Genomic DNA, 26120 nt, shown 5'->3' with positions numbered 1-26120 from the left:
ATGCGTGTTCTGTACCGCTAAGCTTTTCGCCTGAACAGATTTTTCCCTTGCAAAGGACAATTGCAAGTTCACGATCATGTACTTTTCATTCATAAGCAAAAGACTAAAGAAAGGAATCAGTTGCCTTTTTGCCGATTTGGACTTAAACATCCTCAGATCTTGGCCCGCTCTATCATTCTGAAAAGGGATGTCGCGTTGTTGGCAGCGGTAGTATGGTGAAACGAAAATAACAAAAAGTAGGATGAGTTTAATGATTGTTAGGAGGTGGAGGTCTGCTCCCCTGCTATGTCTCTCTCGGGATCTAAACCATGCTTATTCTCCTCGCTGCCATGCTCTTCGATGACCGTCAGATCTGTAAATTCATGATGTCAAGCACAGCGACGGCCAATAGGAAGAACTTAGGTATTTTGTTTATTCATTAGTCGAATAATTAACATGAACGGGTATTTCGCAGCGCTGATGAACTGTTCTCTGAACCTGGACTGAGTTACACTATAAATAAACGTGTTCGCGCAGCAACTTAATATCATCAACATGTATCCAGAATGTTGAAGAGCGATTTCAGAAACATTGTCATTATTTTGATCCAGACCGGCCATGATGTAATAAAGGAATTCGGCAACATACACCGAACACAGGATGATGAAGCTTCCGGAGATGGTGAGAAGTAGGATTACAGACCGCGTCCTGCTCTACAACTCCGGGTCCTTACCGCTATCCTCCTTTTTCTGACCCCTCAGACCCTTCCGGACGAGACTAGTCACTAAGATGTTTCTGACTGTCAGAGCATTGAACAGTAGTATCAAGACGAACGGGAGTAAAGGCCTCAAAACAGCAGAAAACCTATCATACCCCATCCACCCGGGATCCGTATAGTAGGCCGGCTTTCGAATACAATCCTATGGTATATTGTTAGTCTCTTTTGCAGGATGAAATATAAAGAATTCGGGTATATTTTTTAAAAAAGAACAAAAGGCCGGTTGTTGTTAGAACCGCAGCCGCAGTTTTCCCCGTGCAATACTTTGCTTTCCTCTTCTGGCAACAGATGGGGACAAACCGATCAAACATAAACGTGACAGTGAAGCAGACAGAAGAGTCCGTGGCTGCAAACCCCAGGACAGCAATCGCACTACATACGGGGGTGACGTCCAGGAAATTACCGGGGTAGTAGTAATAACTGATCCGCCACATTATGACGTCAAAGGTGATGGTAAGAAGATCAGCCGTTGCCATGGCCATCAGATAGAGAGTGGTGCAGGTGGAGACGCCGCAATTTCCCCGGGACAGGATCACAATCGTCAGTAAATTCACTGGGGGAACACCAAAAGAATCGAGTGAATTACTGTCTTGAGGCTCCGTTGTTTCTCAGGACAGAGATAAGCTCAGAATTTTCAAAAGACGGACTTTGCATGCTGAGTGAAAGGGTACTGTACTCGCCACTGGTAGAGGGGCACGTTCGGAAAGAAGGCTTGTCAAATGATTGCGGGTGGCTCTTTAGAAAAATCAATATGAACCATTAAGTTTTCTGCCGATGTGTAAAGCCGGGATACCCTTGCACGTTTCTCCGTGACGGTTATTGCCGGGACACCATCACCTCTGCTTTGGCAATCTTCTCATTCAGTGAAGCACCGCTCCTCCGCCAAGGCCCACTTCAAAGGCAAATTTATTTCCCCAGTTCGCATGTCTTGGCTTAATCCTCGACTCCCGTTTGTCATCCGCCCATAGGGTCTGAGCTGTTCGCTTCTTTAAAATTCAACAATTATTCCTGCCGGGACTCTTTCACGCTCTGTCAACGTATCCGATCAAGAAGGCCAAATTTTCGCCTCCCGGGTTCCCTTCAAACTTACAATAATTTCTTAAAACACGGCACAATACCTTTAAATTTGAACTTAAATATTTTCGTGTTATAGACACAGAATAACACCAGGTAAACCATCAAGGTACCGAGCGCGCTGAATTATCGTAATCAGAAATGGCCGCCATGTGCCCACTCAAATGAATTGACCTCCCAGATCTCCCACTCTACATGTATTTCAACTGCCGGTTCATTTTGAGACCAGAAAACGGAAAAATCTACGGGATAACTTCTGAACGAATACAGAGTTTTGTCACAAAGTCTGCACAGCTCTCACTGATATAACTACATCACAACACTGTCGGTAACTGAATGAGTCCAAAGACCGCGCACATAGAACAGCGTCTGTTAGTTCGCCTGTGTTCTTACCAGGTACACCGATAACGGCAATGATCATGTACCATATCTTTCTCACACGGTAAAATGTTTCAAGCATGCTATATGAGATTCAGCTTGTCTTCCAGCTGCCCGCGATCTCGCTGAAGAAATTCGGAGCTGATGAATCTCCACGGTCATTCATTTATACTCCCTCCAGGACGCTGAATATTCAGTACTACATAAGGTTGACGTGTCTTCCAACAGCTGGGGTAAAAATAAACAAGATGTCATTCAAGTAAAATCCCAATTGTAATGAGGGATAAATAGTGTGACACGAAATTGCAAAATCTTAATGACAGAGTAATGACGATTGGAGAAGTCAGTGACTGTTGTTGCGAAACACTCTCGGGCTCATCTCACGGTTTCATGTTTGTTATTGTTGATCTTCTCTGTTCCTAGGCCCCATAGACTTTGTCATCAAAGCCAAAGCTCTACTTTCATTGGGATGCTTGTTCAACTCTGGAAATTGTCCTGGTTGTAGAAATTCATATTGTTTGTACGTTCTTGTAATGTAGTACAGAGCTTTAAAGTAATGTCGCAACCAGGCATACGAAGATATGAAACATATGCAAACCAAATTGACGCTTTGTTCAGCCACACAGCCCCAACTGCTAAAAGCGTAATTTTCCTGTGGACAAGCCATTTCAACATTTATTCCCGTTCTCGTCGGACCTGTCAATCAACGGCCTCCTTTTATATTCCGCCAGGTTACCTCCAATCTTGTGGCATGAGCATAGATATCTCTATCTTCAAGTAGTTTTCCATTCACCTGTTCCTCTTCGGTAACACCCCACTCTGAACTCTCAATCGTCTGCCCATGAGCTCAGGCTGGAGCACCTCCTCTTTCCCTTTCTCACAAATCTACTCACATTTCCTGTCAGATTCCTTCCTCTCCAGAACTTTGCATTTTCTCTTATTTCGTCCCACCTGCCGTCACCTACCATCTTCCAGCTTTTCCTTCTTCCCCTCCGCCAACCTTCTTATTCGGTCATCTTCCCTCTCCCTTTCGAGCCCCCTTGAAGGGTCGTGGCTGAAACGACGACTGTTTATATATTTCCATATATACTGCCTACTTCATATTGGTAAACATACAGTTCGTTTTAGAGTCTGAATAAAGCTCCATGGACTCATTTGCCTTTCCATGTTGAAAATGGACACACCAACACCCTTGACCCTGTTCTGAGGGCGAGTTTTAGTTGATTCGATTACGGTATGTGAACTTAACCGTCTAAATCGGTATTTATTACCCATCCCTAGTTGCCCTCGTGAAGGTGGCGATGAGCTGCCTCCTTGAACAGGTGCAATCCCTGGGGTGTAGGGATACCCGCACTGTGTTGTTAAGGAGAGAGTTCCATGATTTTGACCCAGTGACAATGAATGAACGGCGATATGTTTCTATGTAACAATGGTGAGTGACTTGGACGGGAATTTCCAAATGGTGGTGTCGCCAGTTTTCTACTGTTCTCAAACTTCTAAATGTTAGTGTTTGGGGATCTGGAAGGTGCTGCCTTAGGAACTTCGGTGTGTTCTTGCAGGGAACTGGGTCTGTAACGGGGGGGGGGGGGTTGTTAGAATCGGACCCAAATGCAAGATGCAGACACTGAAGTAGTCTTACACGACTATGTTTACTCAGGAAGCCAAGGAGCGAAGACAAAATATCAACCTGGACGTGAACGTAAAATAACAAACCGGCGACCCCGGACTAGGACTTCAGACTTGGGCTTGACTGAGAACTCAGGTCTTGGGAGGTACTAGGTACCTTGGTTTTGACTTGGCTGTCGACTAAGAAATCGGAATTGACTTGACCCGGAACTCGTACTTGGCTTGACCTGCAACTCGGGCATGTCTTAACCAGGATTTCGGGCCTGACTTGACCAGGAACTCGGATTTAAGCTCACTCTTAGACTTGACTCGACTTCGACTCTTCTTGGAGACGAACCCGGGTCTCCTCTTGGACACAGGACACAGAGCCGGGACACTTCTTGCGCAGAAGACTCAGAGCCGAGACACATCTGGGACACAGGACACAGAGCCGGAATTCTTCTTGGACACAGTATAGAGCAAGGAGTCTTCCTGCACACAGGACACAGAGGCAACCTAGAATGTATTGCCACCTGGCTAGGCTTTTGATGTACTTAAGCCGAGCTCTTCCTCTAGGTTTGTACCCCTCGGACTTTCCAGAGGGTATGACCTTTTCTAGTTCATCTTTCCGCATGATGTGTCCTTGGAATCTCAATTGTCTTCCTATTATTGGTGGTATGTGTGATCGAACTACTTGGGCTGTTCTGAGAGCTTCTTCATTTGATGTGTGTGTATTCCATGATAATTTTAACATTCTCCTGCAGAACCACAATTAAGCTGCTTCTATTCTCTTTTCCATTGCTGGGGAAATGGTTCAGCATTCACTTCCATAAGTCAGGACAGAATAAATACAGCACTGCAGTATTTTATTTTTACGGTACATGCTTATCTCTCTGCCATTATATCTTTAATTTCTGGAAAACTTCTTTCGCCATTGCTATTCTGTATTTGATATCTGCGTCGTTCCCGCCATCACTTGTTATTTAGCTGCCAAGATACCTGAATTTGTTGACTTGTTTGATGATTGTATTTCCGATCTTGATCACACGTTCTGGGATATTTGTCTTTCTGGAGATGACCATGCTTTCTGTCTTCTTGATGTTGATTGAGAGGCCTCTGCGATTATGTTCTGCTGCCACTACAGTGAATAGTTCTTGAAGTTTTGTTTCTGAGTCAGCTTTATGTACGATGTTATCAGCATTTCTGATGTTATTTATATTGTAGCCTCCAATTGTGAGTCCTTTCATGTCTTTGATTCTTCTCAAGATATTCTCACTACACAAGTAGAATAAGTCGGGTAAAAAGTCACAACCTTGCCTCACTTCTCTCAAGATATTCACATAGTCACTCACTTCTCCTTATATTCTGAAGCATATTGTCTGGTCCCCGTATGCTTGTCTTAAGAAACGAACATATTTTGCATCTATGTCAAGATCTTGAAGCATTTCCAGGAGATCCTGCTGTCTGACACTATCGAAAGCTTCTGTATAGTTGATGAAACATAGGTAGATGTCTCTTTGTACTTGGATGGCCCGTTTACAGATCATTCGTAGCATGAAAATTGCATTATTGCTTCCAGAGTTTTCCAGAAAGCCACATTGTTCTTTACAGATCTTTGGTTTTGTAGAGCATCTTGCTCTCATCACGATTACTCGGGGAATAATTTTTGCCCCGTGTCTCATCTGGCTTATTGTACGATGTAAGTCACATTCTATTACTCGCTGTTTATTTGGAGGTCTGATGAAAACTGATTTAACTAAATCATCTGGTATCTCCCCATGATCATAGATTGCATTTGCCATTACTGTTATTTTCCTTATTCCAAAATCTGCTGAGGCCAGTATCACTTCAAGAGCGATGTTGAATGGAATTGTTGCTCTGTAATGTTTTGTTTTGTTTATAGCTGTTCGAATTTCTGATTTTAGATTGTTGTTTTTTTCAAGATTCTTCATGTTCAGTTTTTCTCCTTTTTGGTCTTCAAAAAGTTCTTTATATTTTCTGTCCATCTGTTTAGGATTTCCTCTTTGCTCATAATTAATTTCCCGTCTTTTGCCTTGATGCATCCAATTGCTGAGCAAGGTAATTTCTCCTTTGGTTCTTTAACCTTACTGTGAAAGATCTTTGTTCCAAATTTAAGAGCTTGAATTATTTCTGACTCTGTCTTTAGATTCTCTGCATTTTGTTATTATTGTCTTATTAGGTTGTTTGTATTCTTAGCCATCTCTGTGTTTGATGGTCTGTTTTGTTGCATCAATTGTATTATTTCTTCAGTTATCCATTTCCTATTACTTTGCCGCTCTTTTCCTGGGATGGTTTGTTTTGCAGCTTCATCATGGATTCCCTTAGTATGTCCCAGGAAGATTTGCCTCCTTCATCATGCAGCAATTGAAAACGGTTTTTCACATTGATTGTGCATTCTATTTTCAGATAGAAATTTTCAGATAAGGGGTGTTTAGTAGTTGTTGATAATCCAGTGGCTCTGATCTAGTTTGTTTCTTTCGTTTTCTCATATTTATTTTCATTTTACAAATGACTGGTATTAGCTTTCAGATTGTGTAATCGAATTTTTGAATCTGTTAATGACTGTTATGTAATCGATTTGATTTTTGTTGTTCCCATCTGGGCTTCTCCATGTCCTGGGTTTCAACACCAAGTGTTGGTGGTTACCTGATTGTTTGTTTTACACCATGATATAAGCGTTTCTCCTCTTTCGTTTCTTTCCCCCAATCCCTTCCCTCACCAACATTTGCATTGAAGTTCCCCTTGACTATGATGACTTCTTGTGATTTGTATTGTTCTAGTGATTTATCTAGGGAGTAGTAGAAATTTTCAATTTCTTCCTCTGAGCTTGCCGTTGTGGGTGTAGATGTTTGAATGATAGAGATGTTGTTTTGTTGTCCTTTTAGTTTGACTAGCGTCATTCTGTGACAAAGTGAAAAATCAGAAGACACTGAATGGAAAAATGGGACAGATATAGTCACGGAGTCATAGATTATTAGTACAGAGATGTAGGCTCCTTCGCTCATCTGGATCATCCCTCTGTGATCCTTCGCCATTTATCTGCACCCTCGGTCCGTCTCTCATGCTCTTAACTAGACAGTCTACCCTATAATGATACAATTGAATCCGCATCTACCAATTCCGCTGGCAGATCCTGCTACACTCCTTGACCCTCTTAGCGAGTCAGCTTAAGCACACACCCCTCTTGCATATTTCAACTTCCACCCCACACTTATGAAGTAGTTTTAGATTCAGTCAGAGGATGAGAAAAATCTGTGAGCAATCACCCTTTCCGTAACTCTCACAAATGTGTATATTTCTGTAAGAACTCAATTCATTTTCTGCTGTCCAGCGAATAAATTCAATTCAACAGCTCCTTCTAACTCTTGTCCTCAGTTCCAGAACTCTCGCTTTCAAATCATCGCTGCACACTTTGAAGATTATTGATATTGTAAACCTGTATGTAGGGGGCCGGACCAGCCCACGGTTTTCTATCTGCTGCCTCACCAACGTGATGTACAGCTTCAGCAAAACGTCCCAGCTCCTGTACTCAGTGAACTGACTGTGAAGTTCAATCGGATTACAGCCAATGTAAGCCGATTGTTCCGTGATGCTGCTTTCCTGGAATTATCGATCTGTATTCCCAGGTCTCCTTCGGCTCACTAAATTACACCAATTCAATGTGTTTCTTCGCCTGTTGTATCTGTCCAGACAATGCAGACGAACTCATACTGTTCTATATTAAATTCAATATGCGATTTTTAACCCATTTCCCAGTCAGTCAACATCAAGCAACAATTTTGGATAAAGTCCCTGACTGTAACAATGGCCAAAAACTAGGATTTGTCATAATTTGTTTTATTTCTGATTAATTTTTCTACATCGATATCTAAGTCATTAAAATACATAATAGATCGCAACGGACCTAACACCAATCCCTGCACTACACTTGTCACAGTCAAAGAATCAACCATTCCCTCTCTGCTAATCCAGAAAAGAACGTTCATCAATCCGTTCACAAGGCGCAGATAAAGTTGTATGGGCGCGTATTTTTTTATTATGAAGTATCCCTGGAATATTGTTCTCGACCATTTTTATATGCTTAGAAGAACATACGTACAGCGTCTTTTATTGTGAAACCCATTATTGTGACTTCCGTCACTCGAGAGACTGGAAATGACCAGAACAGGCTAGAAGAAATAAACCTATCTTCCCCTTCAATAACGTGTACCTCATTTCATCTGCCGAGCCAACGTCAGAAGCGAATGTGGTCTGCCGATGTGTCAAAATAAATCTCTTGGAAAGTAAATGTCGATGTTCATTGTTGGGGATGATTGTCTTTGTTAGAAACAACACTGATCAGAGAATGTCCCTGTTCAGCAGCTGAAGCCTAGTGCCTTAGAAATTAAATTGGCAACGCTCAAGTTATTTTTTGTTGATAAGTTAATAACGTGTAACACCCTTAGGGATAACAATTCATTGCACTATGACATAGTGAAAAAAAAGAAAAAAACTATTTAATGTAAGTGTTTGTGTAGCCGGTTGTCCCTAATGCGACTCATGTGATAACCGCACTAATTGACTCAGTGGAATTACTCTGAATTGCAGATAAACTTGTAAAACCGATCACTGGAACATACAACCTTTTGAACGCGGCTTCAGACGGAATATGGAACATCCAGCTATTTTCTACATAGCGGCCGTTTTCTATCCTGCAGTTGTAGCGATCGGTGTCCCTGGTAAGGTACTGGAGCTGGTCACTCTATGTATCGCGCCGTCGTCTGGCTTTTGTTCTGCTGCACTGTTTGGAGAACAGTACAGATGGTGCCATCGCCTGATTTGTGTTTCCAGAATTGAGGATTCAGGCAGATGATATATAAATATATGTATTTTCATAATTCAGTTTCCATATTTATCAGATGTCATTTTTTTTTCTTCTCTTTTGTCAAATATGTTGTTGCCGATTGTCTCATAGCTAGAACATGCTCGGCGTTCTGCAGCGACCGTGATCGCTTTCCAGATCGGCAGGTTTTTCGAATGACCGGCCAGTCGAATATCGACACACAGGTCTGTTCTTCGAAAAGTTACTAAATTGTACATTATGCGATAAACCTCCTGAATTTCACTTCAAATAATTCCTTCAGCTGATTCACTTTTAATAATGAAACTGCCGTTGTTCATGGTGATGTTTGCAGGAGCGATCGACCGCTCACCGGTAGGTGACTCGTGGAAATCAGAGCCTCGCTCTAAACTGCCGCAAAGTCGCCAGTCAAATTGTGGTTCTCCAGCAGGAGTCCAGCAATGGAGACGGCACACTTCGAATATCTGCTTTTCACTTCCAAAAAAAAAAGTACCCTGTATATTATGGGAAGAATACTGGGCATTCGGGCAGTTGTAAATAACAATAATGCTGTTTTTGTTTTAATTTCTTGCAGTTAATTTAACGGCAATTGTGATCCTATCTCGGGGAAAATGCGGACTCTCCAAATGCATCACCCGTTACCTGGTTGGAATGGCAACAGCAGATGTGATGGTGGTTATAGTTTTCGCTTTAGTGCAACAGACCAACAATATCTTCCTTTATTCCCGATCCTTGCTCATCACTCCTGTATGCGCAGTGACACTTGTGTTAATTGTTGTAACGAGGGACTGTTCTGTTTGGTTTACGGTCAGTTTTACCTTCGATCGTTTCATCGCAATATGTTGTCGAAAGCTCGGGGAACGATACTGCACTGAGAGAACAGCAACAGTGGTTATGGTGACCGTGGTTATACTGAGCTGCGGGAGAAGTGCCCCGTTTTACTTTGCTATTGAACCTTACGTCATTCTTGACAACATGCCGTGGCGTTGCGCATTATCAAATGAATACGCGACTTCATCCGTGTGGAAAGGTGTTGAATTACTGGATAGCATTTTAACGCCATTGCTACCAATCGGCTTAATTCTAGTTTTCAATGGGTTAACAGTAAGACATATCATTGCGGCAAATAGAGTCCGCAGAGGGCTTCGGAACAGCAGTGATAATCAGAAGGATACCGAGGTGGAGAACCGCAGAAAATCGATGATTTTATTGTTTGCTATTTCAGCTAATTTCATCTTATTTTGGATACCCTATGTAGCTCATTCAATGAAATGGCAAACGGTAAACTTTTTTTATGAGGACAAATATTTGAGTTCCCCGGTATATATACTGCAACAATTTGGGATCATGTTGCAAATTCTGAGTATGTGCACCAATACCTGCATCTATACACTGACACAGAGGAAATTCAGGCAAGAATTGAAGAATGGAGTGAAGTATGTGTTTACATTAAATGGTCATCTTTGTAGATAAGGCCCACTCCAATTTCAAATCAGCGGAGTTTCGAATAAAACAGTTTGAAAATGAGTAGATTTCGCAAATATTCCATAAATTCAAATATTCATGTCTCTGGTCATCATGAAATGAATGAATTCCAAACTACCGCAGAGACTTGATAATCATCCGGGAAATGGTACTGCAACATAAAATGCAGGACCAACAGGCTCCTTGACCGTTTCAGCCATCATGCCATCAGACTGATAAGTCACGCTGATCTCAGTTTTTTTTTGTATGTTATATTTACTGTTCGATTTATTAGAATTATAATTTTCTGGGACTGCACATTGTACATTTTGATGGAAGCATAACCTAAAGATTATTATTTTTAATGTATGTGGAGGAAATAAAGGCAATTCAATCTCATGGGGATGAATAACCTCCGGACATCTTGGGGTTCAGATGTTTCAAAATGTTCACAGTCGGGTAAAAGAGAGTAAAGGGAAAGCCTTTTAAACACAGGTAGAGTGTGATATTGTCACAGATGCGGAAGGAAGGACACTGTGATGCAATTGGATGTTAATAGACTGTGATTGGAACTCAGAAGTAGGAAGGGAACCGACATTCGTTTGGGACTATTCTGTAGAGAGCTCCCGTCACCAAAACGAAAACAACAAGCAGAGGCGCTGACAATTCAGGAGATAGATTTTGAACAGCTGCCATTTTGATACTGTTGTTTTCACAGGCAATTTAAACCACCAATATTCATGGGCACTTCGTCTGTTTGCAAAGGTTCACATGGAACAGAATTTCTCGGTTACGCCCGAGAAGGAGTCTCATCACAATGAGGGGCAGGCGGGCTAGCAAACTGTCCATCGTAGATCTGCTACTGGAAAGTGAAACGGGTCGGGTAACATCTCTCTGCGGGTCAGCATTTCAGAACGATAGGACACAGCTATTCGACTTTTATTAATACCTTATCGTGGGATAGGAGCACACAGTAGGGAAAGTATTTCATTAATGTTATTTGGTAGGAACTTGGTAGGGCGTTGGGATAGGATTTGTTCCTTCAAATGCACAACAGAAATATGGAGACTGTTAATAGAACACCAGATTGGGTTTCAGTACAGGCTTGTTTCATTGAGGCGGAAATAGAATGGCCCCGAAATTAACCCTGGTTGGTAAGAGATAAGGAACATACTTAAGGTTTTGGAAGAAAGGATCCGGCAGGTCTATGGAAAGACACAGTGCAGACAGGAGGAATTAGAAGGACATGAGAAGGCCTCGTAGGTGTAAAACAGGAGGACGACCAGATGGAGAGTGGGGGAGAAGAGCAATAAAAGAGGAAACATTTGCCTGGAGTGCAAGGAGGCAGTGAAGGTCCTGACCCAATCTTTGCTTCAATATTCATCAGTGAGCCCGCCATTGATGAATGTGGATACAGTGAAACAGGACAGATGTGCCGGAACACGCAAACGTTCAGAATTACGAGACGGAAACAGGGAAAACATGACAGTAACTATTTCCCCGGTGCTACAAGGGATGTAGTTCAGCTAACCACAGAAAGTGAGGGTAGATATCGCTGCGCTTTAGGACATGGCACTTGTGTCATCACCGGACACAGAGAATGGCAAATGTTATTCTTTTTTTCACGAAATATAATGTAGTCCTGAGAGTTTCAGGCCACTGAGTCTTCGGTCAGTGGTGGGCAAGCTATAGGAAATGTTTCTTAGAGGCAGAATTTATGCGTATCTGGAGAAACGCATCCTGGTTGGAGATAGTCAGCACGGTTCTGTGAGGTCAGGTCGTCCTTTATGAGTCGGAATAATTTCCATGATAAAGTGAAAAATTGGTAGATGAATTGGTAGATGAATTGGTAGATGAAGCTGAGGTATATTATTTGTTAAGGTGATTGACTGGGTTCCCTATGGAGCACTCAGTCAGAACGTCAGATGGCCTGGGATCTAGTGAAAACTGGCTGTATAGATTCAGAACTGGCTGAGCAAGGGAAGGCCGATGAGGCAGTGGATGGAGATATTCCGCACGGTAGGTCTAATCTTTAGTAACTGTACAGCTATAACTGGACTCTGATAAGCTATTACAGTGTCCTGAAAGGCAGATATTAATTTTACCATCCTGCAGCACTGGGATAATTTACAATAATTTAGAATTAGGGGTGATGATGAAAGCAAAATACTGAATCCGGACTGAAACTGCACGTTATCTAAACTGAATCCCCGTGTACATATTAAAGGGCAGATGCTCAGATCACATCAAAACAATATTTTCCAATGGAACCCTACAACTGAAAACTAGCGGTTTAAAGCCTTCTGGGGCATCCTGTGGTGCTTCCTAAATAAAGCAGCCTCCCAGAATGAGAATTTCAATACTGACAGAACGCAAACCCACACAATTACTGTTAGCTGGACCGATTCAAAATGATTGAGTAAGCAAAGAAGAGTCATCAGATGGGCATTGCATTTGCAAGCAATAAATATTAGTGTAAAGGGTATAAACACAACGTTAATGTTAGCAGATAACCTACTGTACCATGTAAGTAAAAATATGTCTCAAGCTATGAAAGCAAATGATCTCAAGGGTCTGTTTGTATCAAAAACAAAAAAAGATTGAAGATCAGATAAAGTAATGATTGAGAACAAAGACACAAAGACACAATTATTTTTGTATGTGGTTCCTCATCAGTACAGGATGGAGAGAGGAGAACTGGGTGAGGCACATATGTAGAGGATGATATGACCAGGATATGTGTATTATTGCTTTAAAACTACCGAAACCCATGAATGCAGAGACAGCAGAATCGGCAGCTGCAGCTTACCTGGTTAGATCCAGAAAGTTTTTCGCCGAAGTCAGACATACAATCTGATCGTATGTAGTTTGCACAGCCTTACAGAACATTTACTTCTCTGAGCAGCCAGAGGGCTTGTTTCAACTGCTCGGCAGATCCTCTCATCTGCACCTCTATTACAATATATTTAAGGAGGAAAACTGAAAAAAAAATCATAAAGGGAAATTGAAAGGTTGACGAGTTGTTGGAACAAGATACTTTATTTTGCAGAAATGGCAGCCACAGATTGGGGGGATTGGGAAGCAAAGGAACAACAGATTAAGATACAGGATTGAACCAAGGAGCTGAAGATATATATATATATAATATACAAAGAACAAAGGACACTATCTGTCTAAGGTGGAGTTAACCTTCGTAAATAAAAGCTTCTGGTTCCAGAGGAAGGAAGAAACCAGATGACCCGCTGTTACCATAATGCATGGGGACACCAGGGATGCAAACACATCCTAGAAAAGATCAGGAAAGTGTGCTGGTGGCCTAAGAAGAAGGATGGTGTTGATATTTTGTGAAAAATTGATTGATTTGTGCACAATTTTATCCTCACAGAAATGTAAGGAAAAGAGGCCTCAACACACCAGACCAGTAAAAGGGTCTTGAACTACTTTACAATTAGATAAAATTATTTTTCTTACCGCCCGCTCCAGGAGGATACAGATATATCGTGGTAATAATAGATAGCTTTATGACGTGGGTGTATAAATATTCACCTACTGGGTCTAGCTCGGAGTATTGAAACGGATTATGGCACACAAACATTCTTAACTATGATAGACACAACAAAGGCTGCTGCAAAAATCTTATCGGAAAGGATATTCACTTGCTGGGAACTACTCCGGAGTACTCAAATGGATTAAGTCACACATTTCACGGCCCAGATGATGTAAGATGTCATGGCACTTTTAGGGATCAAACGGAGATTTCCCAAACTCCGTAAACCGCAATCAAGAGGAAGTGTGGAAAGGAAATGTTGCAACAACATGGGACAGCATGATGCCTTGATGATAATATAGAACACAATATCATTTTCTATAGGTTACTCCACTTATAAATACATCAATGGAAGGGACATGAAAGGTTAAGAGGAGCTGTTTGGATGAAATTTGTGAGAACGCGAAATCAATGGTATTGTGTGAGAAATGTGGGTGCAACAATGATCCAGTCCATGAACGAGGCCAGTTTTGTGGCAACCCCCCAAAAGGGGAAGACGAACCAGCAGAGAAAGACCTACTTTGACTCAAAGGTCAGTCTGGATTCTGAATTGTTCAGGGCAAAGAGTGATAATTAGAATACACAAACCTTCATTATTAAATCGAAGCTTTTGCAGGGCTGTTTGAAATTACAGGCTAACCGAATCCATCAGTGTTTAAACTACGGACGTCCATAGGTAAAATGTGGGTGGTATTGTAGTAACCATCTGTAATTGGTGGAGGAGAAACAGAATGGTTATCACCATCGGTACCGGATGTACATGTCGGCCCTGACTTGGGTGACTTGAGAATGGAACAACTGTTCCAAGAAGACTGGGACAGATTTTATCAATGAGGTGATTGTCAGTTCCCTCATCTGGAGAAAAAAGGAAGTTTTGTTAAAAAAATCAAAAAGAAGGGAAACTATCCGAGTGCTGTTGAGATATATACCTGACATAATCACTATATATACATGAAATATAACCACTATGTACTAGCTATTTACTACACTATGTAATCACTACTATGTACTGAATATTACTATGTATTATTTTACTAGACACATTTTGCTATGTATTGTTTTACTAGACACATTTTGCTATGTATTGTTTTACTAGATATCTGTACTATGTTAGCTGCATACTGTGGCAATTTAGCTAGCAGCACTACTTAGCTGAAATGTACTCCATGTATTATACTCAGCCTTTGTTTAGTATGAGCTAACGGTGGCGGACAGGATGGTACGAGCAGGAAATGTAATGTGACGGAGGTTGTCTGAAAAAATAACCTTGGCCAGGAATGGAGCCCCAATACGAACTGGAGAGAAATACTGGTTGCGCACCGACAGCTAGGCAAGAGCGATTGATTAGTTGATGTATAGATGATATGCAACTAAAAATTGATTGGGTATGCTGATAAATCCTAAATGTAACTGAGATAAGAAATTACTATAAAGAATGCTGTACACCGGAGCTCGGCGGGCTTTTGGTGACAAGTTCATTGATTGCCTCAGCCTTTGTTTGCACATAAAGGTTAAACTTCTCGAAGAGTTGTCTGCGTCTCCTGGTCATTTCAAGTAACCACGACAGTGCTTGTTCTCCTCCACCTTTCCGAAACAAAATTGGGTGAGGAAAAATGGACGCCTTGCTCAGAGCGGAGATATGCGGCCCATGTAACATAGAGTGATCGAAATAGCAGTGGAACTTAAAGGTATTAAACCACAGCATTTGTTCTAATTTTCATACTGAAATCCGGAGTGACCCGACAGTTAAGGAGAAATATTCACTCCAGTATTTTTGTCACCACATTGGGCACATTATATATATCGAAGCACCGGCACATTTTCATTTGCGTATATCTAAATGAAATTCGGTACAGTTAATTTGCAGGTCCTATTACAGTCTTTTATTTAGTCAGTCCGCACGAAAATAAAGCTGGACACTGTACAGTCGTTTCGCAGATAATGAATCTCAATGACGAAAATAGGTGCAGCTTGGGTTCAATAGGTTCACGTAATGGAAACCAAAGGGAAATATAAAATTGCCGAGCCTTCATGACACACCTTTACACAACAGATATGATATTCTTGGATGTCTCACCGCCGGAATAAAATAGTAAATATAGTTGTACAAATATGCTGTGTTAACGTAAACATATGTTTAACATATTTAACTATGGAAGACGTATGCTGAATGCTGCGAGTAAACGTGCGTGTACATTTGCTGTTTCAATTGGGCTGTGTAGCAACAACAAGGGTGAATTATTGCACATCACTAATCAGATTAATTCCTGTCAAGATTAGATGCAGTTAACCCATTATAGTTCGGCACTTGACGTATTACGGAATACACACAGTTATATATTTGAGTACAATAAAAAAGAGTTTATTTTTCCAAAAAGATTTTGAAATAATTTCTAAATATTTCTACACATAGATAAAACATTGTAAGGAACGGAACATAAAGGTCTTGTCAAATGGGCAGTAATATGAAACACAGCGGGATGAATTAGCACAGCCATCCACTAAGCACACTCACGGACATCTGTCTGAGTCACTCGGGAGACAATACAGGTATTTGGATTGGACGATAGCAGTTATGAATCAGACACATTGACTGTAATGCTGAAACATCAGAACCATTACAGGCCTGGTTTATAGTTCATTAGAGACCCATCCGTTCAATAAGCGGAAAGGTCCGCGCTTTACAAACATGCCACTGACCACGCTGATGTTATCACTGCATCTCATGAACCATCACTGAGCTGTAATGATAATTTCCCAGCTGGCCACGCTGATGGCGTCATTCCTAGTCCTACTGTCTGTCGTTAACCCTACTGATAATGTTGTTGCTTCTGCAGCCTCAGCTGATCAAAGTGATGATGCCACAGCGCAGCCTGGCCAGCCACTGACAGTATTCCTCAGACAGACATAATTTTAATGCCTCCGCTCTCTACACTTGTGCAGATCAGAGAAAACAAAAACAGAATTTGCATAGACAAGTGCCATTTGTATTCTTTGGTTACAGGTAATGGTGCATATTGTGAATGCAGAACTTCTGTGACTGAATCACTGACTGCTCAATGGTGTGTAGAACTTTATACTGCACAGCTGAACTTGTCTGCCGTTTCGTGCCGTAAAGGATGCTTTAAAAATAATCTTGAATATATCCTGTCTCTTTCCAGAAAGACATTTAACAAATTGAAATAACCTTTATTTCGAATGCATTGCGATGTAAGTGTCTGCTTCGTTATTTCTAACCAGTTGTGTAGAAAAAAAAAACTTATTGCACATCACAAATGAGATTAGCAATAGTTGAGAAGATCACTGTGCAGATTCAGAACAGATTTGTCAACAGAGGGAAGAGAATGGTGTCAGATTGAAAAATATTTTGCATGGTGTTGCGCGGAGATATGCTATGGGTATCCCGCTCTTTCAGTCCTTTTAGTTAGTAAACAGTGTATGAGAAAGTGGAAGATTTGGTTTGTACGTTTATATGTGACAGTAAGTTTGATCAAGTTTAGCTCGTGTACATGGTTGCTTTAATTTAAAACGGGACATTAGTAAGAAGTGGAACTGAGCTGAGAAGTGGAAGTGGAAGTGCACTCGAGACAACTGTAAAGATACACTCTGTTCTCTGCGAATTAAAGGAAAACTATGGAGTTATTGGCAGGATTATTAGCAGTGGAGGGAACATACCATTTTGCTGAACACCAGCATAACTCAGACGTACAGCGCCTGTTGATGGTGTTGTTCCGAAGGCCTATGATATGTTGCCCTTCATTATTCGGAAGACGGCGTTCAACAGTGACGAGAACTATTAATACTGCTCGGACCATACTTGCAGCATTCAGTTCAATTCTGCTGCCCTCTTATAAGAGAGTCCCAATATAGGGCCGTCCATTCAGAACAGAGATTAAGTGGAGCTTGCTGAACTAGACGGTGGTGAATCTGTGGCATTCATTGGTACAGGAAGCACCAGACGACAAATTATTCAACAGTGTATTTAAAACGGAACCTGAATGGCTCTTGATTTGTCGGGGAATCGTAAAATACGGGGAGAAGGCAGCATAATGCTGTGGGGGTGGTACTCGCTGCCCGGAGTGCTGTTCGAGTCTGATATATTAGTTTATCAGCAACATAGGCGCATTAATGAATTGAAAGGAAACCGAGGGAAGTGTTGGGTTTATCTAGGAGTAGGTTAAGATTTCGGAAGGTTTTTTGGCCTGCTACTGTTCCATAGTTTGTGCTTAGATTTCAAAGGCAGACCTGGGTGCCTGTTGTGCCAGTATCACTCCAACATTTTCCACGGGCTCTGCCACGTCCACGGCATGATTATCAATAAGCAGTTACTTGCTGCAGTCTCTAGACTTAAAATGTTGTTTTTTTAATTGAAATGCCATATCCACACTGATGACGCTAGGGAAGTGAAAAACAGACAGACTTGAATTTGGCATGACAGATTTGTCAAGATACAACATAGAGAAAACGGGTGACGGGGATGTTTTCAGGCAAATGAAGAGGTGTTTAGACATTTAGATCGATCCATCTATCTATCTATCTATCTATCAATCTATCTATCTATCTATCTATCTATCTATCTATCTATCTATCTATCTATCTATCTATCTATCTATCTATCTATCTATCTATCTATCTATCTATCTATCTATCTATCTATCTATCTATCTATCTATCTGTCTATCTGTCTAAACATCTATCTATATATCAGACAATCTATTTATTTATGCGCTTACATTGGTGTCAAACTGCAAACCTCTTTCTTTGAAATAGTCCTGGTGATGGTTTCTTTGGAATGCTTGCAGAGTCATAACTAGTAAACAAATGAGTACTTGCAATGATCGTGAAACGGTGGACGGTAAAATGCCGGCAGAATATCGATGTTAGCTCTGGGTAATGTCCTTCCTGCTATGTTTGTTATTCCATTTTTAATTACTGGACCTCTCTGCTAACTTGCAGGTTCACCGCTATTTTTAAGCAAATTCCTTTCAGCATCGTCGTCCATTTTCTGATAGGTTGTACTTTCCATTTTGTCGCTATCAGCAGAAGCTCTTTGTTAGGAGTCGAAGGAGTTCCATTCAAAATATGAATCTGTATTTCGTGAGCATGCCGAACCGTACTCTCTTTTCACTCTGTTCCCTGGGTACTGTAACGCGTTGATGAACGATAAAACTACGTCGGGGCGAGAACGTACCTATCTTCTTATCTGAGGAAGATGTGGAAATCAGTGAGCGAGGACAGACTACGTTGACCCAGTTGATGCACTGGACAAAACAAATGAACAATATTAAAATCCATGATACAATGAGAACAAAAACTGATGTTTTGAACTCGGAAAAGTACTGGAAAGTATCATCAGAAACATTTGTGACGGGTTCAAGGCGACTGGTCTGAGATGCAGCGGATAGAAAGAAAGGGAAACATGCAACTTGCATCCCGCTCTATTCTCATACCACCGGCACCGACGGCTACAAATACAGTGTAGGAGATATTTCCTATGTAGTAAATCCCTGCCTATCATAGATTCCGTACGAAATTGCCATTGATTGTCAGTGTCTTCCAACGGACGACATTGATTGATTTGACAGGTTTCTATACACAGAGTCCAAGGCAGCGGATTCAATTAGTGTGACCGCGTCCTCTGACGCATCAGTTACAATACACTGAAAAAGACGGGAGTTTTTTTGTGTTATTCATTAGACCAAATCGCGACGGATATTGTCCATTAAAATATTGCAAACTTTTTTTTATTTTATCATTGTTTAAAACATTTTAAATGAAGGTCTTGGAGATTCTTTTTTTGGCACTAAAATTCTGCTGTACAATAATCAGACATATTTAGAAGATGAACTCCTATTTTTAGGTAAGTGTCAGCTCTTACTGAAAATTCGGCTGTTCCCAATGATAAAGAACATTGATAAACAACATTGAAAGGGAATTTATTTGGCAGGTGCAAGGAATTACATCTGTTCCTAGAGGGGGAAACCGACGTTTCCCTGAGCCATTGATATTTAATGTTGTAGTTAATGATATTTAGCATAAAAATGTTAACGATATTTGTTGGACAAGTAAGAGATCATCACATTTATGCGACAATGAAGTAATTAAATACAGGCACACCACCTGGAATATTTGCAGAGTTGTGTGAACAATATTTTGTCGCAGATAAATTTAACGTTGTTATGTTAGCACTCCGAACTCATTGAGAATTTATTTATATACATGTCTCACCTTTTAAACAATTTGCCCTCGTACCACACTCACCCTCCTGGGTCATAACTGGGTAAGGGTTCTTCATATCGTCACCTAGCACACCACGAGCAACACTAGCACCGACACCTTCTCCCTCAGTAAGCGGTTACTTGCTTCTGTCTCTAGACTTAAAATGCTGTTTTCATTGAAATGCCATATCCACACTGATGACGCGAGGGAAGTGAAAAACAGACAGACTTGAACTCGGCATGACAGATTTGTCAGGATACAACATATGAAGAGGTGTTTATACATTTAGATCGATCTATATATCAACCAATCAATCTATCGATCTATCTATCATCTACCTACATATCTGTCCGTAATAGTCGTGGTGACGGTTTCCTTGGAATGTTTGCAGAGTCATAACTAGTAAACAAATGTGCACTTGCAATGATCGTGAAATGGTGGACGGTAAAATGCCGGAAGAATATCGATGTTAGCTCTGTGTAATGTCCTTTCTGGTATGTTTGTTATTCTATTTTTAATTACAGGACCTCTCTGCCTACTTGTAAGTTCACAGCTATTGTTAAGCAAATTCTTTCAGCATCAAGTCGTTCATTTTCTGATAGGTTGTACTTTCCATTTTGCCGCCATCAGCAGAAGCTCTTTGTTAGGAGTCGAAGGAGTTCCATTCAAAATGTGAATCTGTATTTCGAGAGAATGCCGAACCGTACTGTCTTTTTACTCTGTTCCCTGGGTACTGTAACGCGTTGATGAATGATAAAACTACGTCGGGGCTAGAACTTACCTATCTTCTTATATGAGGAAGAAGGGGAAATCAGTGAGCGAGGACAGACTACGATGTCCTAATTGATGCACTCGACAAAACAACTGAACAATATTAAAATCCATGACACAATGAAAACAAAAAACTAATGTTTGGAACTCGGAAAAGTATTGGAAAGTATCATCAGAAACACTTGTGACGGATTCAAGGAGACTGGTCTGAGATGCAGAGGATAGCAAGAAAGGGAAACATGCAACATGCATCCCGCTCTATTCTCATACCACCGGCACCGACCGCTACAAATTCAGTGTAGGAGATATTTCCTATGTAGTAAATCCCTGCCTATCATAGATTCCGTACGAAATTGCCATTGATTGTCAGTGTCTTCCAACGGACGACATTGATTGATTTGACAGGTTTCTATATACAGAGTCCAATGCAGCGGATTCAATTAGTGTGACCGCGTCCTCTGACGCATCAGTTACAATACACTGAAAAAGACGGTAGATTTTGTATTATTCATTGGATCAATTCGCGACGGATATTGTCCATTAAAATATTACAAACTTTTGTTATTTTATCATTGTTTAAAACATTTTAAATGAAGGTCTTGGAGATAATTTTTTTGGCACGAGAATTCAGCTGTTTATTTTTTAAAGTACAATTATTAGTCATTTTTATAAGATGAACACTTAGTTTCAGGTAAGTGTCTGTTCTTACTGAAAATTCGGCAGCTCCCAATGATAAAAAACATTGATAAAGAACATTGAAAGTGAAATAATTTGGCAGGTGCAAGGAATTGTATTTGGTCCTAGAGGGGGAAAACCACGTTTCCCTGAGCCATTGGTATCTAATGCAGGTAGGTTGAAGTTGATGATATTTAGCATAGAAAATGTTTACGATATTTGTTAGACCAGTAAGAGATCGGCACATTTATGCGGCAATGAAGTAATCGCATTAAATACAGGCACCCACGTGGAATATTTGCAGAATTGTGTGAACAATATTTTCTCACAGATAAATTTACCGTCCCGCCCAAATTCCTCTAAATGTCATGGTACCCTCCGGCGCCCCACCTTGCTATTATCTCCTTGATTAGGTCTTGATGCCCTCGACTGATTTCCAATTGTTCCCATTTTTCATTAATTACAAAACACCAGCTTTCCATCAGCGAACTGAGGCACAGAACCTTGGCGTCGCCGTCGTGCTTCTCCAGTTCGTTGATCTATTCTATTGTGTGTAAACCTTGTTTCCTGATTCCTTAGGACTGTCAGTTCAATGCTCCGTTCCATTCCCTGGATAACCTACGTAAAACCTGTCTCCGTGTAACGATTCTTCCGAATACCCGTTCCACGTTCGCGGCTGCGCTAACGCCTCACAACCCTGTCACCGTGCCAGTGTCCTACTCTTGGGTTCGTCCTGAACTACGTCCTTACAACACGGAATCCCACTGAAGGACCGGTCTTTTCATATTCTTATTTGCCTCAGATAGTAATCACCATTATTTTGCAGGTTCCAGTGCTTTGGATGTCACCCCAAGATTTGCCTGAACTAGGCTGCTTGACTGAATTATATTAGCACTCAGAACTCATTGAGAATTTATTTATATACATGTCTCAACATTTAACGAATTTGCCCTCGTACCACCCCCCCCCCCCACCGGTCATAACTGCGAAAGGGTTCTTCATATCGTCACCTAGCACACCACGAGCATCTCGTGCTCCGAAACTCCCTTTGTTTCCAACAGGATCTTACGACGATTCACATCCGTTATCCCAGCTCCACCGCCTTCTCTCTATCTGCAGGTAACGCATTATACATCAATCGATTGTCCAACAACCCTTCCTACTGAACTCCATCTTGACACTTATCCCTGCAATCATTACAAGTGCAACACCAGCATCGACACCTACTCTCTCACCAGCCACAATTCACGGAAGTCTGTCCTTTCAGGTCAGACGTATATATGTCGTGTTCTGCGGGGATGGAAGCCCACACATTGGTGAGACCCAGTCTAGCTGGGGTATGGCATTGTGGAGCAGCATCTTTTGCAGTTCTCTACAATCCACGGCCTTTGCGTTAGCTGATGGACATGTAAACAATTCTCGGTATTCCTATCCGAATGTATATGCGGCTGGTCTGTAAGCATGGAATACAGTGATTCCCAGGCTAGTTGGTAAATTGAGTTTCAGACTGCATATCAACACGAGGCACAGATTCATGGTGGCGACATGAACTGTCACTCGCCTCCTTAAAAAAAGTGTCCACACAGACACGCAACAAGTGTAATGGTGGAATATCGCCCCCAGAACGGGGAAATGGGTCTTCAGCAAGTCGCGCCATGAATATTGCCATCCAGAACAGGCAACCCCTCTTTATCATATTTCATTTGGCATTGGGTACAGCGTACAGTGATTATCCAGGCAGCATCTCCAGCGTCTGGAGCAATGACCACAGTTGCAGGGAAACCTCGACACCTCAGAGATCCGTGCGAGTCAGAACATACTTTGCCGAAAAATTTATCTCCGTACGTCATCGCTATTTGGTCTAACTCTTTGCATTCGCTACACGAAAGTCTCCAATCGTCTGTAAGAGAAGTTATTCGGTTCCATCTGAAGAACAGTTGGAGACAGATAATAAATGTTGCCCTGGTAACAACGCATATATCGGAGAAGTAAACAAAACCTGTGATAGCGTGGATGTGTTAATCAATATATCCGATGAATTGATTAATGGGGCCGTTGGCAATGGAATAGCGGAGTTGGAATTGAGTGAGCAACGGTCGCAACAAAAGGAGCAGATGTTGACGAGTTAGGGATGAAAATAATTCACAAGAACAGATGAGTCAAACGGCGAGACTGGTACAGTCAGCGTCACAAATGTTATTCAAAGTGTAAGAGCGGAAGAGTGTATCAGCGCTGAGATATTCTCAAATGAGCCGAAGGGCGACGCATCAGTACGAGGGCCACAATCGATGCAGGGTGGCTGGCGACCGCTAATCGATACAAGCACCACAACGGTTACTGAGAGGTGAGTCATCTCAGAGTGATCAGAGGCCGCACGGCGATGCCAGTTCCCCAAAGGATACAGAATAGTCAGACATTGATTTCCAATAAGCCAAGAGCCGCTCATTGGTACGAGTTCCTCAATAGGCACAGGGTGATGCACTGCAGGAACAGAAGGAATTGTGATTAAAATGTGAATTTGAACACATCCACAGTTCTGCACATACTTATAATTGTGACGAAGGGGAAAATCTGAAGCCACTGAATGGGAAATGAGACAGAGATAGTGATGGAGTCACAGATTATTACTACAGAGAATTAGCTCTTCCACCCATCTGGATCATTCCTCTCTGATCCTTCCCCAAGACCCAGTTATCTGCAACCTCCGTCCCTCTCTAATCGACTTACCTAGACAACCGTCCCTCTAATGATACAGTTAAATCCGCATCTACCACTGACGCTGGCAGATCCTTCCACACCCAACGACCCTCTTAGCAAGTCAGCTTTAGCACACATCCCTTTTCTATATTTCAACTTTAACCGCACATCAATGAAATAGTTATAGATTCACAGAGAGGATGGGGGAAATCTGTGAGCAATCACTCTTTTCGTAATGCTCACAAATGTGTATACCTCTGTAAGATATCCATTCATTCCTGGTTCGTCAAGGTATAAATTCCAGTTCAAGAGTTCCTTCTAACTCTTGTCCTCAGTTCTCGAACTCCTGCTTTCAAATTGTCGCTGCACACTTTGAAGCTTTTTGACATTGTAAAACTGCATGTAGGTGGACGGAGCAGCTCAAAGTTTTCTATCTACATCCACACCAACGTGTTGGACAGCTTCAACATAACGTCCCAACTCCTGCATTCAGTGAACTGATTGCAATGATCAAAGTGATTAGATATCAATACAAACTGATCTGCTCGTGACGCTGCTTTCCTTTTGCACCTTAAATTCTACCTGTTCAAGGTGCTTCTTAACCTGTTGTATCCAGACTCACAAAGCAGAAGAACTCATACTTGTCTCTATTAAATTCCATCTGCCCTTTTCCAACACATATTCCATCCAGTCAACATCAAGTTGCAAACTTGAATATATTTCCTGGCTGTATCAGCGCTCCCAAACTCGGATTCCTCCGATTTTTTTTTTTTCTCAATGATTCTGTTTCCTAAATCGACATCTAAGATACATCTAAAATACATTATAAATAACAACGGGTTGAACGCCAATCCCTGCACTGCACTTGTTACATTCAAAGAATCAACCACCCATCGCTGCTACTCCAGAAGAGAAAGTTCAACAATCCGTTCACAAGCCGTAGATAAAGCCTGTGGCGCGTTACTTTTTATTATGGTATGCCATATATAAGAACATAAGAGATACGAGCAGGAGTAGGCCAATCGACCCCTCAAGCCTGCTCCGCCATTCAACAAGATCATGGCTGATCCAATCTTAACTCTAGTTTTCACCGAATCCCACAAGACAACAGTGCCAACCAACAGGGCACCATGCAGCTCATTTTATTTTAGTATTCATCCCGCCCAAACCCATGCGATCAACCGGGGAAAGAAAAAAAAAAAAAAAAAAAAAAAAAAAAAACGATTTGCTATTTGAGGAGAACAAATCTGGAAAATTCCTCTCCGACCCATTCAGGCTATTGAAAACTTGTCCAGGAGATCTTATAGCTGATCTAAACCTAGCCTCTTGTCCACTTACCGTATCCCCTAATGCTATTTTTTTTTCCAGGAAAATGTCTATCTCCCTTTTGAATTTATTGAGTGTAGTAGCTCTCGGGGGCAGTAAATTCCACAGCCCCACTACCCTCTGAGTGAAGAAATTTCACCTCATCTCAGTTCTGGAATGGCATTCCCTTATTTTAATATTATGCCCCTCTAGTCCTAGTTTCATCCATCATTGGGTACACCAGAACTGCACGCAGTACTCCAGGTGTGGTCTCACCAATTCCCGGTACAACTGCAGTAAGACCTCCCTGTTCTTACACTCCATCTCCCTAGCAATAAAAGCCAGCATTCCATTGGCCTCCTTGACAACCTGCTGTACTTGCATACTAACTTGTTGTGTTTCCTGCACCAGGACCCCCAGATCCCTTTGCACAGAAGCACTTTCCAGTTTCTCTCCATTTAGATAATAATTTGCTCTATTATTTTTCCTGCCAAAGTGCAAGACCTTACACTTGTCAGTATTATATTTCATCTGCCAAATGTCTGCCCAATCACTCAGCCTATCTATGTCCACCTGCAGGGTTTCAATGTCCTCCGCACTCATTACACTCCCTCCCATCTTTGTGTCATCAGCAAACTTCGATACGTTGCACTTAGTCCCTTTCTCCAAATCATTAATATAGATTGTAAAGAGTTGGGGTCCCAACACCGACCCCTGCGGAACACCACTAGTCCCCAACTGCCAGTCTGAGAATAATATCCCAACTC

The sequence above is a fragment of the Hypanus sabinus genome, unplaced genomic scaffold (assembly GCF_030144855.1).
Source record: "Hypanus sabinus isolate sHypSab1 unplaced genomic scaffold, sHypSab1.hap1 scaffold_497, whole genome shotgun sequence".
NCBI classification, from domain to species: Eukaryota; Metazoa; Chordata; class Chondrichthyes; order Myliobatiformes; family Dasyatidae; genus Hypanus; species Hypanus sabinus.
The sequence above is the reverse complement of the archived record's forward strand: the minus strand, read 5'-3'. Positions refer to the sequence as shown.